The following is a 14,311-nucleotide window of genomic DNA, read 5'->3' on the forward strand; positions in this document are numbered from 1 at the left end:
CCCAGCCGGCCAATTACATAACAAAACATCTGATAAACAAGGTGGAAATAAATGAGATGTTTATCTGTTGAACAGTGAAAACAATTTTGCACGTCATCCTTAAACGTATGTTTCACCTCTTTCTTTGCCTATTGTTTTCTTCTGTTGCGGATTTGTCTATAACCTTGCTTGCTTCTCGACATTTATGTTCCTCAACTTCCAAGTCCAATAGCAGCGTGCAGAACATAAAATTTAACCAGTCTGTACAAATTTGGCCAGAATTTAGTATGCAGTATGTGAAAAATAGAGAAACCTGCAGTACGTTTGAAATACTAATGCAACTGCAGCAGTACAACAAATTTGCCAAAATCCAGCATTCAACTCAAATTTCTGGACTTCCTGTCAAGATTTTACCAAGGTAACAAGACTTTCTTGAATGTTTTGGTATGTGCTAAAAATTAATTCATTTTTGTAGGTTTAAAGGGGCTGTGAGGAGTTTGAAAGTGATCTTCAAAAAGTTTCCTTTCTAGATATATGCCTGATTGAAATCCACACTTTAAAATGAGATTATCAGCAATAATATTGCTGGTTACAGGTTATTTTAAATTACCACTTCTTAGCTTCCAGGACGGGTCATCCAGGATCAGATTGATCTACAGCATGTCTAGGTCTCTCTGACAACACATGCCAGCTGACGAGATCTGTGTTTTTCTCTGCTAAAAACGATTTCTGTGATTAATTTTGTAGTGATGGTGGACGCGGGAGCCTAACTGTCTGACAGAAAAAGGACAGAGGAGCAGAAGAAAGATAAACAGGAGAGTGATAGCGCCCGAGCTACAGGCTAAATTAGCCTGTAGCTCGGGCTGTATCACTATAACACAGGGGCTAAACTGTTAGTAATAATGTCCATTCCAACCCACAGTCAGCAGTTATTCTGCAGTGGTCTGTTCAAACTTGAGAGTCTATCAATAAAATGAAGAGAGAGGTTACGTTAGCTCTGCCTGGTATATGACTGGCAGGACACAGCTAACCAGGTTTTGCTAACGTAACACATTATGGACATGTCTTAGAGCACTGGAATTCCAGCTGCACAAAATATAAACGTTCACTAAACTAAATAAAACCTGACAGTGTTTACTTGTTGTCACGCTAGCTATCGAAGCACTGGGCTAACATATAGCCAGCGGCTACAATGTTTGCTTGATGTCATGTTTCAAACCATAACGCTACGAAACTAAACTGATTACTACCTTACCTCTGTGCGTTGTATCCAGTAAAAAGTTGTCTTGAAAAAAGCCTCTTTTTTTTCGATCTGATCTCCATTTAATTCCAAAACAAATGCACGCCGCACTTAAAGTAATCTAAAACAGCGTGTGGAGACTCCAGGCCACAAGGTGGCGAGGGAGTACAATTAAAACAGATCCTCCTCATAGCATCTTTAAGTAGCTGGAGAGGCTGCAGTGTTGAGTCATTAGGGGGCGCTGTGGAGCAGGTTATACAAGCAAAACCACTAAAAAATCTTTGACCTTTTGTCTGGGGTGAACTTTGTGCAGTAGGCTCTTTCATGTGCAATTTGAGATTTACTGTGAAAAAGAAAGACAGAAAAGAAAAAAGGATACTAACTCTTATGGTTTCAATGGCAATACAACATTGAACTGTCTGTTACATTTACTGTGAAGTGATGCCAAAGAAGTGCCAATAAATCCTATTTTACAAGTAACTTTCAATGAAAATAATTAAGGTCCATGTTAAATTTTTGATGATAAAGAAGCGTTTCTGCAATCAGTTTTGTTTCTGTTTTCCTAAACCAAAAACCAGCAAAACATACGACAAAACGGACTGAGAAGAACAGTTGTGCAACCATTAAAAAACAGTATGTCGTACATCTTGAATTCCACCTGTTGGACACAAATAAAGAATTTTGTGAAGCTGTGACATAGTTTGTCTTTAAATTGTTTAAAAATTTTCATATTGCATATTTAAGAAATTCTTATAATCCATGTTTGTGTTTCTTCCACTGATAAACCTATCTTTTCTTCTACCTGAGTGAGAAATATAAGTGTCTTTTGCCTCCTCCACTGTGAATAAGGACAGAAATGATCTGACAAATGGTCTGCCTGGATTCAGTCCACAGAACAATCCCACGAGATGTATCGCAGAGTGATGACATTTTAATTACCACCTTCTAAAAGCTTTCTTTGTCTTGCGGTCGCTGTCGGAAAAACAGGTCAGGGGAGTCGCATCTTCCTGCACTACTTGTCTGAGCGGCAGCAGGATAGATTTTTGTAGTTAGAAATTGATCCTCCACACCTCCATGGCAGATTTTCTCAGCCTCTTTATTCCCTGAAGTGAACTTTCAACTACAGTACTCAACACATGAAAACTTTTCTTAAGTTCATTGAGGGTGAAGAAGTTATTTTTCAATGAAACAAAGGACGAGTGTGAGCAACAGGCAACATTTAGGGGGAAAAATAATAACCTGGTTTTGTAAATTTCAATAGGTGTGGCTCCATCCTCTGAGGAAATGAACTTCCTGCCCGCAGAGAATAGGTCCTGTCGCTCTGAAAGGGCACACATGTCAGGTGTAGCTCTTTGGGTCAAAACAGGCCGATGCAGCTGCAGCTGAGGGGGGGCTCAGGGGAATAGCATGACTTCCCTCAAACATCAGTCTCTGCGCTCATAGACCATGTTTCAAAAAGTGACTCTCATCCACAATCCCACCTGTTTTTTAAAGGTAGATTACTTAGATTTGATAAATACTGCATGTGGATAAAAACTGAGTAGACTCTGACTGTTGGAAAATGAGTTTAGAATGTGAAATAATCATACTTTTGGTTTCTCTAACCACCCTGTTACTTTGTGGATGCATGTATTAATTTTACCCCTCAGACTGAAACTAAGCAACCACAAGTTCCCGTATCATGACAAAAGTAAGCCATCAAACTACTGTAACAACAATAACACAATACCATGAGTCACAGACGGGGCTCCTCAGTTACCTGGCTCCGCTCAGACTGAGCCACGCTGCCTTCACTTTACAACCACAGCCCCTCATACACACTCATACACACACGCACCGAGCCACCAAATAAGGGCGGGGAGCAGCCAGTCTATCTCCCAGGGTAATAAAAGTTAAATGCAGCTCATGAGTCGAGACATGCCTGGAGGGGGACTTGGAGAAATGGGCGTCCACTATTGTCTGTGTCATCTCAGGCCTGTATCAGGGGAGGATAAAGTACAGAGATGATAAGTGGGTATTTATGCGGTGGTGACGGCCGTCTAATTGAAGACAGATGAGAAGTGAGGGGCTGAAGGGGTCGGATTAAAAGTCGCAGGAGACTCTAAGCACAACTTTTTTTTCTTATCTGTGTCAGGGATTAGGAGGAGAATGATAGTGTAGAGTAAACAAGTTTCATGCTTTAACACCGGGTTGTGAAATATCATGACAAGGAGAAGACTTTTGGAGGCACTGGCTGCATATAAACATGGATGACATGCTCCCATCTCCTCCCACTGTAAAACAAATGAGACCAAAATTCTGGCACTGACATATTGCTCAAGTGTTGAAATTTTGGAGCCCTTTATAGCCACTTAACCCCAGTATTGACAATAACTGTCTGATAAGATTGGCTATAAAGTATCAAAAAGGAATAACATCATACGTAATTGCTTCACAGTAGGGGGCGCTAGTGGTTCTTGTCACTGGGTGCAGCCTGCTGTAAAATGGACGATTGCACAAAAAGAAGCAAATCAGTTGATCGCTTAATATGTTGGCTAATCTTTACCTTTAACTGCAGCACAAACCTCGTGGTGGCAGATTAAAGCGGGGTACTGGACCCAAACCCACAAAAAAATTCCTCTACAGTTTGAGTCTTATTTGATTTGATAAAAAGGATGGAGTGTTTATGGAGACTCCCATGTGCAGAGAATGCAAAAAAAATGTGAAAAAGACAGAAAAAAGCTAAATAAATGTACAGTAGACTTTAAAGAAAGGGTATTCTGCTTTCTTATATGTCAAAAATAGATATGAAGTAACAGTGCTGGATGTTCAAACTTAGGGCAGGCAGATTTTCAAGACGCTATATAGTCATATGTTGAAGAAATCTCTGGTGACCTAGGTTATAATAGTTAACTAAAATGAAACTAAAAAGGAAAACTAAAATTTAAAACACATTGCAGTTAACTCAAACTAATAAAAAACTAAAAAAGGAAACAAAAATGATAAGTAAACTAAAACAGTATCTTTTGTTCACAAAACTAACTGAAACTAACTAAAATGATAGACAAAATGTCCTCAGTTATACTTTTTGACAATATTAACAGCCTTTAGGATTTAAATTAATCTGACACATTTTCCCAACCAATTTTACTACAGTTTTCGGCAGTTGTCAGCACCGCACGGCATCATCACAGCAACGTCCTGGGACGTGCTTGTTTACTGCACTGACTGGCTGTGCCCTGTGTTGTGACCAAACGTAGAGGAGCAATGAATTGGAGCATCTGCAATAGTTTAATTTCATTTGAGTCTGACTTAATTGTTACAGAGTCCAAGTTTCTAATTATTAAAGCTCATATTATATTGGTTTATATTATTTATGTTTTTATTATTTCTATTTAATTTATGTTAACATTATTTTATATAATTTATGTTTATATTTTTATATGTTTATATTAAGTTTATATTATTTTCTTGTGTTTAAGGCAGCAGCCAACACTTCAGTATTAGCATTGACTGAGCAGTAAGCACTATGTTGAACTGGAAAATAAACAATATTACAAAATATTTACTCTGACCTTTTTGAATCCTGCACCTGATTAACAAGGTATAAAAAACTAAAACTGAACTATAACTAAACTAAAACTTAGCCTTGTTGCAAAAATTAAAACTAAATAAAAACTAGAATGCCCGCTCCAAAACTAATTAAAACTAAACTGTAATGGAAAAAAATGTCAAAACTAAGTAAAACTAAACTATAATGACAAATCCAAAACTATTTTAACCTTGCTGGTGACAATGCTTCATTCTAAAAATAGCATGAGATCTTCATGAGACCTGTTGAAATAATGAGGTCATTGCATAAAGATCTCCTGACTGGTTTATGACACAATGGAGGGGAGGGCTTACAACACAAAAGTCTGCACCTGACAGGTCCTCAGAGAGAAGAGTCAGGGGGAAGTGGGTTTGTGGCGCAGGGAGCCTTAAAGAGACAGTAGCTAAAACAAACTGTTATAAAAGTTTTCTGACTGTGGAAAAATAATGTATAATGTGTAAATAATGTAAAGCCACTACAAGGGAACCAGAAGGAGATCCTAGAGACAAATAAATAAAAACAAAACAAAAAAACAAACAATACCTCCTCTTTAATATATCTGTCTGGTAAGCTGTCTCTCTTGTGTATTTTTGCAACAATGTGAGTGTGGACCAATATTGAATCTGATTTTTCTGCTGTGTAAAAATAACTTTTTTTTTAAGTGCAATCTGTTTATCTAAATTTGCTCCCACATATTTTTTAAGTAAAAAAATGTAAATGTGCTTCCTTTATAAAGTTCACACCTTCACACATGAATTCATACATTCATGACAAGCTGTTATGCAAAGTGTCATTCTGCCCATCAGGGTCTAATCTACTTCACACACAGGAGTGGCGTCTGTGGCCTGGAGTAAACCCCCCGATGACCACCTGCTCTCCCCACCCTGTGAAGAGACTGTTTGTGATCATAAATACCTTTACTGTTGTTTTACTGCCTGTTACCGGCAGGAAGGCACAGGCCAACAACTTCCTTGTTGGAAGGCTTTATCCCCTCATCTTTTCCAAACCACTTTCAATGAAAATCATTGCTCGTGTGCTCTCATTTCAAACCCAAAAGCAAAGCTTCCTCATCTTTATTATAATATTTCCATCAGTCGGAAAGGATGTAGTTTCCCTCTCTGAAGTTATCAGGAGCTGCCTCTGTTTTCTTCAGTGTTTATAGCAAATCTCTGGTGTGTCCCTTCCCGGAAAGTTGTGTTTATTACAGTCCTCCTCTTGGATGAGGGTCAAACTCTCATCACCGGTTTGTTGACTCTGCAAACAAACTATGAATACTTACAGAAACCTGAGTTGGTGGCGGTATCAGTTTACACAGTCACATAATGACTCTGTGGCACGACGCCCTGCGTGTCACGTATACATGGGAGATATGTAACTAATTGTGCAGCAACAATATCCCTGCCTGAATGTGATTGATTGGCTTTTAGGGAGTTAGAAAACAGTGTTTCTGTGTGTGTTCACAGGGATGAGCGATGGGCAGCGAGTGAAAACACCACACTGGTTTTGTAGTGCTTTCAAGTGGTGTGTGCAGACAGACGGGGTATTTATAGAAAGCATAAGCCTCATGGAGAGGATGGAGAGGGACAAGTATAATGGCATGGACTGGTTGACTTTTAGCAAGATCGACAAAAACACAGTTTTATGAGAGAGATTTTTTCAAAACAGTCTGAAACTTTTACTTTTCAACAAATAAAGTTGGTAAGCACTTTGTGTCTGCTGAAAAAGTCTAGTTTTGAAGTTTATTTAAGGTGAAATGCAGGATTAAAGGACTTCTTATGATAATATTTTTGTTATTAGGTTTACTCCTCTAGAGCATTTCAACCTGCCAATCACTGCTAAGTACCTCCAGCCAATCACAGCACAGGAGGGGCGGCCCTAACTGTATTTGGGAAAAATAACAGATTTCCCAAACTCCACCCTAAAACCCAACTCTGACCCTCACAGACTTAAATGAAAATCAGGTGTGCAGTGAGTCAGTCAGGGCTGAAAATGGTTAAAAAAAATTTAATGGGACACATGATTGTGACATCACTGACTGGAACCAATATGCCCCATGAAATTAAAGTCTCCTTCCTGTGTGTGTTTGTGTGTCCCAGCAAACTGTTAAAGTCAGAAAAACAGTGTTTTTTTATTCAGCAAACATTTGACTGAAAAACATCCAAACACAGAACCACAAATCTGGTGTGAATTTTGTTGCTTGATTAACATTGAGGTTTTTTTTTTTTTTTTTTTGTTATTATTCCACTCTCATCAATGACTATAACTCCAGTTTATGAAAAGGTTGAAGAGGTTTGTCAAGTGTCGATAAAAACAAATTCTGGTGGGTTTAAAACCAGTCAAAACCCTTATTTATTTGAAAAAAAAAAATGAATAAACAAAGTTGTGGTTAATTAAAGAACATATGTCTGCAACATAATTCAAACAATTCAGGAACAGGAGGATGAAACGCTGGGAGAGAGTTGTGTTGTAGAGCAGATAGTTTAGTAGCTAGGTTCAAATCTAGCCTGCAGACTCTTTCCCACATGTCACTCCTCTCCCTAACTCTGTTCTCTGCCCTATCAACAGTTGCCAACTTCTCAGTAGGCAAGGAGCAATTGGCTGTCCAGGAAGTTGCTGAATGACATCATTGCCTGATTTGTATTAATTGGCTATAAGAATATAGAGCCCTGTTTCCACCAAGCAGTCTGGTTTGGATTGGTTTGGTACTGGTTGGCTAGGTTAAAGGGCAACTCCGGTTTTTTTACACCTGGACCTTGTTTATTTATAGGTGTGTGCATGCTCATATACTCACTCAGACAAACATCGTGCAGCTCGGAGTCCTTCAGAAGTTACTTAGATCCAACAGATTTTAGCCGCACTTAGCGGGGGCCACGGCAAGGGAGCTTCAGCGCGGAACATAATCTCTGCTAAATCGCTTATTTCGGCTATATTTTTTCATCCATCGCCAGTGTTATCATAAAGTCAGCTCGTCTACTGTCTTCAGACTACGACTTCGAGTTTGACGGTTGTCCTTACCGGTTTGAGCCTGAGTACACGGACGAGGAGCTCCATGAAAGAAGGATGCATGAGACGAAGAGCTGGCTCGAGAACAACAAACAGGAGCACGTCCACGACTCAATGTGAACTGGTGGTGCGTTTGTGGACCGTGTTCGCCTATGGCAACAGAAGAGGAGCGTGTTTATGATATCGATGGATAGCCCAGGTGTCAAAAAAACGGAGTTGCCCTTTAAGCTTGGTTTTGTTTGCGTTTCCATGACCAACCGTGCCCCCTCATGGTAGGCAGCGTGTAAGCTGGATGCCAATAGCCATATCAGCTACATAATAGCGTGACGCCATAGCATCAAGACTGTGTGATGGTAGGTGATGATTCTTTTGACCAATCAATGGTCTGCAGTGTTGTAGCTCCACCTTCGAATCGGATCGGTTTAGTCTGGCACCCCTTCAGAAGAGTCCCAAAAAGTGGGACAACTTGTCTCAGTTTTCTGGGGATCTGTCCCGGGACTTGTCAGTGGAAACACTGCAAAATGTTTGCTGTGCCGAGGCTAAACTGCTTGGTGGAAACAGGTCTAAAGGGCATGACTCTGCAGTAGAAACCACTGCATGTGCACGAAATCTCTTCCAAAAGCCACTCATTGAGAAGTCAGTAAGCTGCTGACTCCACAAATGCAGGCTCATACAAATACTTTCCAGAAAACACCAGCAACTTTAAGATGGACTGAGGCAGAGTAGACAGCTTTCCTGTGGTCTGATGAATCATAGTCTGACATTCTTTTTGGAAATCATGGATGCTCAAGAATGCTCTGCTCTGAAAAGGAAAGAGACCACCCAGCTTGCAATCAACACAGAGCTCAAAAGTGATCAAGGTAGACACATATATTTCTGCAAGATGATGTTAAGCCACGTTAGCATGTGTTACAACAGCATGGCTCTGTAGTAGAAGAGTCCCAGTGCTAATTGGCTTATGCCTCTGTCACAGCTGTCTGGAAACCTGTTGCTGGCATCAGATTCAAAATGGGCAGAGATTTTTCATGAATCAACAAAAAACATTGAGTTTCAAAGTTTCACTTTTGTTGTCTTTGGATTGTTTTCAACCATCAAATTCTGTTTTACACATGTGAGTCCAAACTCCAGAATTCTTGACGTACTTTAACAAGCAAACATTTGTTTACATTTAGTGAAGGACTTGCAAACCCGGTCTTTCACGTCACCAAGTGCGCAGTGAGCTCTGGGTGGGCCCCTCTAGATTTCCTTCAGTGCTGCTGACTCACTGAAAGTACGTACTTTGGGGTTGTACAGTCTGCGTCAGAGCCATCACACTCCTGATGTTTTGCTGAGGGGAAGTCGTAAACACGTGCTCACAAAGCCCCAAAGTGTGGGAGTTTGGGAGGATGGAGACACGTGACTTGGCCAACAGTGTCGTCAGAAGCTTCAGAGGATCTTTGTTCAATTTAGAAGATAACCCTGATGATGTCATTGTGATGTCATCAGGGCTATTGAACCTTGAGGCTAGGAGTCAGTTGAAGATTAAAGCCATGATTTTAAGCCATGTTTTGGAAATCTGTGCCTTATGAATTTTACCAAAAAGAAATTCTGTGACTATCTCTGAGCCTTTGTGTTGTTTGTTGGGTTTGCACTCTGTCTTTTCTGTTGTAGAGTAACTGAGCTGTATTTGGTTATCAGAATATTTAGAATAGGTTTAACATTTCTTTGCAGATATTCAGTGTCTCATCGAAGTTCATACAAGGGTCAAATCCTCAACAAGTTATATCACTTACAGAGACAGACCTGATGTGCGAGGTAGATTTCCCTCAGCGTGTCTGTTATAAAAGAAGCTTTCATTAACACTCAGATTTCATCATACTTTGCAACCACAGCCTGCAGGTGAAGTAATCCTTCTCAAGTTACAACAAACGTGGCACATATAACCTTTGCACATGCTTGGGTCTGTGCCAGGTCTGTGACATGGGTTTGATTAGTACAAACATCACGCTCAGATTCTGCATTGTTGGTTATCAGAGTGAAGTCAATGGGAAACCACATCACAAACAACAGCGGACTACTGTCACAGTGCAGAGAAATGAAAGAATTTATTAAAGACGCAATGTGAATTGTCAGTTTGACGTTGGTGGCAGTGACACCTTTGGCAAGAATCCAAAGTGTTTTTCCAGGATAAAAGAACTCCATTTCCCATGAACACTACCACCTTTTGTTGTAAAGACATGCCTTTTTCTAAGGTGTGCATTATATTTTGGAGTACAGCTCTTCTTTAAAGACGCTATGAGGAGGATCTGTTATAGTTGGACTGCCTGTAGTCTTCGCACACTGTCGTAAATGACTTTTAGTGAGGCGTGTGTTTCTTTGTTCAAGACAACTTTTAACTGCATACAACCAAAGACTAAAAAAAATGGACGTTTTGATCCTTTATATGAGGTTAAAAACGAGGCTTTAAATTCTGTTCAACGATGATTGACAGCTGCCGTTCTTGTGTATTTTTTTCGGGGATTATAAAATATGTAAGGTAGAGTAAAGAAGTGATTAGACTCTCCAAAAAAAAAAACATAATTAGTATTTTTGTCACCCAGCTCCACTCAGATTCTCCCAGAATCCCTCACAGTCTCTACTGTGCAGACTCTGGCTGCACAACTGCTCAATGGCTGCGCCTGTGACAGGGATATTTTGGCTTCAAAACTGTACAATGATATATGGCGGAGCCACACTTTCCACATTTTATACAGTCTATAGCTGCGTTTCCACCAAGCAGTACGGGTCGGTTCAGTACGGTTTGGGACGGTTTGGGACAGTTAAGTCTCATCCCGTTTGCGTTTCCACAGCAAACTGTGCCCTCTCGTGGTGGGCGGCGTGTAAGCCGCATGCCGGAAGCCACAGCTGGTAAACAATAGCGCAACGCCGTAGAAGCTTACCCCGCGATTAAATCCAACAAAGAAGAAAACGCGACACAGTAAACAAAGAGCACGGGTGGAAGACATGCCGCATTTCGTCCTCTCTGTGATTTTCATGAAACTCTGTTACAAAGTGCAATCAAGCTTCGTTTCAGAGAAGTCTGTGTGCCGCCAGGAGACATGCAGCCGCTGTCGGGGTGAGTGACGATTCTTTTGACCAATCAACCGTCTGCAGTGTGTAGCTCCACCTCCCGAGAGCGGATCGGTTCAGTCTGGCACCCATACGAAAGGGTCCCAAAAAAGTGGGACGGCTCGTCTCGGTTTTTAGGGATCCGTCCCGGGATGAGTCTGTGGAAACGCCGCTAAAAGCGCACCGTACCGAGACGAACCGACCCGGACTGCTTGGTGGAAACGCGGCTTATGGATACCATGCACCTAGGCAAGGCATTTATCAGTATGGTTATGTAGGGATATGGATTGCAAGTGACATCAAGCAAACGTTGTAGCAGCCAGCTATATGTAGCGCTATCAGCAGCCTGGTGCTTTGACGTATCTGTCAGCTAACGTGACAACAAGTAAACACTGTCAGTTTGCATGTAGTTAAGGATCTGTCTATATTTAGCACAGCTGTCAGCCTGGTGCTCTAAGACGTATCTTTAATGTGTAACGTTAGTAAACCCTGGTTAGCTATGTCCTGCCAGTCATCTACCAAGCAGAGCTGACATAACCTCACTCTTCATTTTATTGATAGACTCTCAAGTTTAAACAGACCACTGCAGAATAACTGCTGACTGTGGGTTGGAATGAACTTTAGCACAAACAGTTTAGCCCCTGTGTTAGCCTTTAGCTTGTGCTGTATCACTCTCCTGTTTAGCTTTCTAATTCTCTTCTATCCTTTCTCTATTTGACAGTTCGGCTCCTGTGTCCACCATCACTACAAAACTAATCACAGAAATCTTTTCTTTCTACTAAACTTTGTCAGATGGCGTGGTGTTGCCATAGAGACCTAGACGTGTTGTAAATCAGTCCGGTCCTGCTCAACCTAATTGAGAAGGTAAGAAGTGGGATTTTTAAATGACCTGAAACCTGTAATATTGGTGCTGATAATCTTATTTTAAAGTGTGGATACAATCAGGCATATATCTAGAAGGGAGACTTTTTCAAGATCACTTAGAAACTCCTCACAGCCCCCTTTGAAACATCAATTTTCAGTGAGGTAATGTATATATTTGTTTTAACATAGAGCAAGTGCATGAAATGTGAAACTTGACAAACTCTGTTTGTGGTTTAGTGTCTTGAAGGTGAGGAGATGGTTAGGGTTACTCACAGCATAGTGCTCCAAGATGATCACTAACTAACTCAGAGTTTCTTACGTTGAGCTCAACCATCACTTTTAATCTTAATGTTTGTTTTAGTTTTCAAATTGATTGACTACTCGATTGTTTTTCCTGACTCGATCACTCAAATGAGCCAGGAGAGGTCTATTAATACTGTAATATGAAGTGAAGGCCAAACAGCATGAACAGTCATTATGTCTTCCCTTAAAACACAGATCCTTTTCCTTCCACTGTTTTCATTTCAATTACTCAGCCCCAGAATAATTTCCTCTGCGTGCTCCGAGAAATCCAAGGTCCCTGCATTAACTGCGCCTTTAAGGAGTCCATTGTAAACTTAAAAGAGACTGAATTGGACACTCTCCTTGGTTTGGAGCAATAAACGGATATGAAATGTGACTTCAGGTCTCGGGGGAGCACGAGGAAAGGAGAGTTAAAGAGTCTGGGAGGACAAGCTGTAAGAGAGCTCTTCCCAGGCCAAGTAATTGTGTTTTATCAGTGTTTATACAGCGGAGTGGCTGTTCTCAGCATAAAGGAATACATTCAAAGAATAGTACAGGCATTTTTATTTAACAACTTCAAAACAATGGGGGAAATTTGTAAGCATGAAAAATGTTAAACAGAAACATAAATATCAAAAACAGTTACAACCCAGACAACATCAAATAAACACTCTGCTTAAAAACAAAAGAGTTTATGTGCGTTCAATTATCCAAAATTGTTGACTTCCTTAAGGTAGCATAACTTCTGAGGTGAGGTAACATACATGAGATTACTTTTTCTCATTAACCTGATATGTTAAATACTTGATTCTGATTGGTTGAAACCCCAAAACAACAGTGATAAAATCACTAAAGCAAATCGACATTGTAAAGCTAATGACCTGATTTTATGGAGCTCAGTAAATGGGTGGTTATGCTAATTAGAATCCTTGCAGGGTGTCCGAGTCCTGCTCACCCTGTTTGGATTACAGTTTGCATACATTATCTCTAGCGCAGATGCTGCATGAGTTAAATCAGGTATGTTATCAGGTATATATTGTAGGCATGGGTATCAAAAACTGGTTCCTGCTAAGAATTGATTAGAAATGGTTCAACCCATTGACATCATTAGCCTTTATGCTTAACGATTCCCCTGTTGAGTCTTAGGCCCCAATTACAAGACAATGTTTCATCTGAAAACGCTGAAAAGCAATGAAAAAAAAATCTGCATTTATACGGAAATGCTAGGGGACTGAAAACACTGTGGTAAGCATGCCAGGCCTGTAGTTGGCGCTATTACTGTCTTATTCAGAAGCTGCTTTTGGTAGATCTCCACTGAAGTAGAGTTGGGCCGATCATCTGGCGTATTGGCCCATGCTAAGTGCGAAGTGGAGCAACAGATGCACATTTTGTTGAAAGACAGTCGGCAGATTCAGCAGCATTAGCACAACATGGTAGTCCCGCAACAGTTATAACAACGGTACTGTTGTACTGTAGTATGGGCTTGGGCAAAGCGGAGCGTGATGTTAGCGTTTCCACTGAAAACACTGGCTAACTGGCAATGGTGTCGGCAGCGTCTCCGAAAAATTCTACTCTGGAGGCCGTTTTCAAAAGTTTGCATCTTAGGTCAATCAAAACACCATTTCCATGTGAACATGAGGCCAAAACACAACAATACTTTTGTGTTTCACTCTAAAGCCTTTGTCGTGTAAACAGCCCCTTACTAACAGATGCTGTTAGTTAAACACAACAACCACTGGATTACAGGAAACAGCTTTCATAAGATGCCAGTGTTTTAGTTCAGTGGTTTGAACAGTTGTTTCACAGAACATAGTTTAAATCCATTATCTTGTGTTTTATTGACTGTGCCTTGTCTTTTTTGTGCTTCCTGTCTGTAATTTTGTGTTTTTGCTGCTGCCTGTCTTGGCAAGGGCCTTGTTCTACGAAGCAGGATTACTGCCTAGCGAGGTAGCTATGAGGATAGGTTCCGGATTCCCTGTTCTACGTCACGGGATCACTATTCAACGAGGCGAGTCTCCATGGCAACATACGCTGAACGGCTAACCTGCTCCGGGTTCCAGATTGAACTTGCGGACTATAAAAACCCCGCCCACTGACCAATGAGCCCTCACGAAAAAACAGTTGTCCATTCTTAGAGGATCCCGTGGACATCGGAGCTCGCATTGTCCGAGGAGCACTCCGGAGCACAAGGGTTTTCAGGGACAGCACCAACCCACTCTCTTCTTTGGATGACCACCTTTATGAAAGGTACCGGTTTTCCAGGGAGGGGTTGGTAGTACATGACA

The sequence above is a fragment of the Halichoeres trimaculatus genome, unplaced genomic scaffold (genome assembly GCF_033239565.1).
Source record: "Halichoeres trimaculatus isolate MK-OKI-2021-1 unplaced genomic scaffold, fHalTri1.1 fHalTri1_scaffold_13, whole genome shotgun sequence".
Taxonomy (NCBI): Eukaryota; Metazoa; Chordata; class Actinopteri; order Labriformes; family Labridae; genus Halichoeres; species Halichoeres trimaculatus.